The 5,000-nt window shown below is 39.5% G+C and overlaps 1 pseudogene; it reads right to left on the bottom strand.

The window, feature by feature from the left end:
* Positions 1-728: 728 nt before the first annotated feature.
* Positions 729-2,767, bottom strand: LOC144960938 (zinc finger BED domain-containing protein 4-like; annotated as a pseudogene).
* Between the last annotated feature and the right edge of the window lie 2,233 nt (positions 2,768-5,000).

A 5,000-nucleotide genomic window follows, 5' to 3' on the forward strand; every position in this document is an offset into this window, starting at 1 on the left:
AAAACAACAACACAAATTGAACATTTATAAAGTGTGATGTCCACTTAACGTTCTCAAAGCTTTTCACAAGGGGTCCCGAGTCAACAGCAACACTTCACATGTAGCGGAGACATGACGGATGCAAAGCTCTATATATTACACATTATTTTCGACTGACACAACGTCCTTAACGGCCAAGTACTCATTTCGCATATGCGTAGGTACAGTGAAAGAATGTGAGTGTTATGGACTTATACATTGAGTTAAGCTAGAAAAGAGTTGCTCCCCTTACAGCTTAATTAGTTATTATTCATTAAGTCCATTGTTTAAAATATTATTTGTACCTACAAATATCAGAGTGGCATGCCCTAAAGAATGATGTACTCTTTGTTCCTTACTTTCCATATTTGAATTAATTATACTGTTTTTCGCACTTACAATGTTGTTGCGATATATTTGTATATATACTCTAACTTATACTCCCTACTAGGGCTGTTCCTACCCGGGTAATTTATTACTGATATTGTGGCTGATATGGCGGTTTTTTTTTTGTTTGTCTGTTTGGTTTTTGGTTTTTTGTTGTTTTTTTTCTTCTTGTTTTTTAAAGCATATCTTTATTTGAACAAACTGTAGAAAAAGATATAACAAAATATTAAGAATCAAAACAAAACTAAAGATTTTGCAACAACTCAACGATTGAGAAAATTAAGGCAAAAGGCAAAAGGGGTATAAAAAAAAAACTTCCTTCATTAGGAATTCTTGTTCAAAAAGATCAACTTGTCAATGTGGCTTTCACCGAGACAGCTTCTCTTAGCAGAGATCAGTTCTCCCGTTTTTGAAAACACCCTTTCAGAAGGTATATTGGTTGCTGGAATGTTCAGTAATTTTTTTGCTTCTTGGCTCAAGCCAGGGAACAAGGCTTGGTGTTTTTTCCACCACGTTAGAGGGTTGTCTTCACCTCTTTTTACAAGGGGCATCTCGAAGTACCTTCTCATCTCTACGGTAGGTCCAGTCACATGTTGATTGGATCTTTTCTTGAGATCATCTGCTTGTTTGTCGAAATTTTCCCAAAGGGATTTCTTTGCTTTTGGTGGACGCACTTCAAGTTCCTCAGTGACTGGCTCTGATTCTTCACTGGAAGCAGCTTGGACCTCCTCAACTCCCCTAAGGTGTTCCATAATGTTGCTTGACAAACGACACTCTGTTTTTTTGTTGTGCCCTCGCTGAAAGGTAGGCGTTTGAAGCTAGGGTCAAGGAGCGTGGATGCTGCTACAAAATAGGTGTCATACAAATTGACAAATCGCCTTCTTAATTCAGATTGCCGGAAAAGTGCCAAAGGATCCTTCTGTTCACACAAATCTGATATGTTCTTGTGCAGCATTGTGATAATGGGGATCATCTTGGAGAGCGTTGGTTCGGTTTCACTTGACATTTCTGTCGTTGCCTGGTCGAAGGGTTCGAGAGTTTGGACAGCTTTGGCCATTAAAGCAACATCGTCGTCCGACATACACATGTCCTTCTTTGACAATAGGCAAAGCGTTGCTGTAACAGGAACATGCTGCTCGACGTATCTTTGAAGCATATGCATGGTCGAATTCCATCTGGTGTCGACATCAATGATGAGTTTGTGCAAAGGGAATGCCTGGCTTGCTTGTGTATCTTGAAGCTTATCCGAAGCTTTTACACTATGGTGGAAGTACGAGACGATTGTTTTTACTTTGATTATCACTTGGAGAACTTCATTAGTTTTTTTTCAGAGAGTCTCTCACGATCAGATTTAAAGTGTGTGCGAAACAGGGCACATGTCGTAGACGGAGAAGCTCTGCTGCACTCACAATGTTTGCTCCATTGTCGGTCACGATGGTTGAAACTTTACTCCTGATGCGCCAACGATCAAGCACTGTCTGGATCTCCGTTTTGATGCTCTCACCAGTGTGGGAGTCTCTGATTCGTACTGTATTTAATACAACAGACGAGCTCCCACGATGATGAGATGAAGTGTGCCGTAAGTGTCAAATAGCCTTCCGTCTTCCTGGATGTCCAAATATCGGTTGTGATAGCTATATCTTTGGTATCATCTAAAAGAGTCTGGACGTCACTCGCAACTTTTTCATAAAGCTGAGGAGAAAAAAGTGCATAGAAATTATGGTACCATTGTCAATCACCTTCATCGTTGTTGTCATCGTCGTCGTTGTCATCGTCGTCGTTGTCATTGTCATCACCACCGTCACAAACCATGACCACAAGTCACATATTTTAAAACAAGCTCAACTAACATAACATTAGGACATGTCACAAAAAATACAACAAGAATAATGAGTATGCTTACTTGCTGACTTACCTCGGGAGGGCAATATGTGGTCAATTTTTTTCTTCCTGACATCTCGTACCTCGGATCAAGGGCATGCAGAAGTTCTTGAAAGCCTTCATCTTCAACCAATGAGAAAGGCTGCATATCTTTGGCTATCATCTTCATTATGCAGTCATCAAGGAGCTTTCTGCGACTTGAATCGCGAGGATATTTTGTAATTTGCTCCATCGCTGCAGTGATAGTTGGTTGTTGCTGCTTGCTTGTTGGTCGGGGCCTACTGGTACTAGTGGAAGCAACAGAAAGTTTTTGGTTGCATCCCTCTAACGCCATCGGATGTTTGAATCTCAAGTGTTTTAAAAGGCTTGAGGTGGATGATCCTTCAGCCTTGATCTGAGCCTTACATATTTTGCACATTGCGTATGATTTATCTTTTCTGTCAAAATAATTCCATGAAAGGGATTTTGTCTGGGACGACATAGTGACAGATGCGTGATTAATTACTCAGCGTCGCAATGTCGTGTGTGTGAAAACAATAGCTGGGGGGTGTTTTTATAGTCCCCATCTCGAGTTCTTGGAAGGACGTTCATTAGTTTCGATTTCCGAGAGAAAGTTGACTTCTTGGAATCAGGTTGATTCCTAACTTATTCCTAGCTATTGGAAAGCCCATAATGTAATCAATAATTTTATTTTGATTACGGATAGTTTTTTTAAACTTAAATATGATTGAGTTATATTCTAAAAACCAAAAAAATAACGTATTACAGAGAAATTGAAAAATACCCGGGTACCCGAAATATTCTGCAATACCCGAGTACCCGCACAGCCCTCCTCCCTATAGAGCAGTAAAGTTGGCTGCCCCAAACGTAAACAATAACAAGTTGCTGGTGATTTTCGTTAGGGACCGGAAAAATTTACGCACAATATAGGTCTCCCAATTTTGTAGTTTGAGTTGTAGGCAATACACTTTCAGTATTGAAAATATGTTTACATAAAATCTAACAGTTGCAGAAATAATAATATAAGGCTAAATTATTCTGAAAATCAGGCTCCGAATAATTTTCGTTTTGTTCACACCAGCGCAATAATTTGCTCTGGTCTAAAAATAGATAGACTGTAACTTTTGATAAATTTTACCTTTTGTTCCATAAAATATCCATATCTAGACATTATTTGATGCATGATTGAGTATTTATGAATATGTGTTTCTTTTGCCACCTAACAGCCAAATTTTAAAGGTTATTTTTTTCTATAATTTACATTGGAACGTGAGCTGTCAAGACAGGAACATGTGGTTTGCCATGTGCTTCTCGACCTTTGTTTACGTTTGGGGCACCTAACTTTACTGCTCTATTAAAAAAAAGGGTTCTCTCATAATCACTTAATACTTCTGCTGAGTTTAGTGATTCCACAATATTACTCTGGTGTCCCGTCAAAAACGCAACAGTGAGTGAATGTTTTTTTCTTTTCAATGTCTTAACTTTTCGCCGATTAGACCTAGATTTACTTGAATCCGGAATTTACCAGTCTGAAAGCAAGACATGAAACCTGGATTCGTTTGTCATTGATTATGTCCCTTCGGACACATTGTAAGGAAAGATAAGAATGAATACCTGGCAAGTTGTGGAAAAATACCTGGTAAATGCGCCCGGGGAGACAAAGAAAAACACTCATAGACCAACTGAAGGGCTTCACCAACCTAACAATCCAAGAGCTGTTTGAAAAAGCAAGAGACAGGGAGGAATGGAGAGAGATAATTCATGCAGTATCCGAAGCCTGGACCAGGCATGGAACCTAGAAGAAGAAGATGTCCCTTCGATATGTCCAACATATAGAACGTTGTAATACGATTCAATAGTCTGATGTCAAGCCGTCCGGCAACGGCGGCAATCTTGGTTCTAAACAAAGAAAATCATTACTTTTTATTTTTCATGCTGGCGAGAACTTTTCATATAACTTGTGATCAGAATGTGTAAAAGTCAAAACATGATCAAATTTATGTGTTTTTTTTCCTCTTGATACGCTTTTATGCTCGCCGGAGAAATATTTCATACGGCGTCCGCCATTGTTCCGATATTTTAGAGCCAGTGTTACTAAGTTACCATGCGTCATTAGGAAGGAAGTGACGTTACGACTATTGAAGATATATTAGGACAACTCACAGGAAACAAAAGTCTAACGGGTTTGATGGTAGATTGCTACTAGTGCACAAACTCACACATCTTGCAACACATGACAAACAATAAGTGTGGCTATATGGTCTTGTGGTATGAAACTCGCCTTCGGAACGGAAGGTCCGGGGTTCGAGTCAGGCTCTGAGCGGCGCATAGTTGTCCTTGGAAGAGGCTCTTTATTTGCATTCTCTCACCGTACTCAGGTGTAAAATGAGTAACCGATCCATTTTCCTGTCACATGTTGAAAGTTTCTGCTCGCTGTGAGTACGTTTTTAGTGAATATTGCACTATATGTGATATTGTATTGTTGTGGAGATGTAAAGTAGATCAACGACACCAAACACGGACTTCGCAATGCATAAATTGTAGATGTCTTTAATACTCTTCAACAGCCGTAACGTCACTTCCCTCGTAATGACGCATGGTAACTTAGTAACTGGCTCTAAACTATCGGAACAATGGCGGACGCCCTTATGAAATATTTCTCCGACGAGCATAAAAGCGTATCCAGAGGAGAGAAAAACCCATTATAAATATGA

Source organism: Berghia stephanieae, chromosome 1, assembly GCF_034508935.2.
Source record: "Berghia stephanieae isolate SIO BIC M18660-M18661 chromosome 1, UCSD_Bste_1.3, whole genome shotgun sequence".
Lineage (NCBI taxonomy): Eukaryota > Metazoa > Mollusca > Gastropoda > Nudibranchia > Aeolidiidae > Berghia > Berghia stephanieae.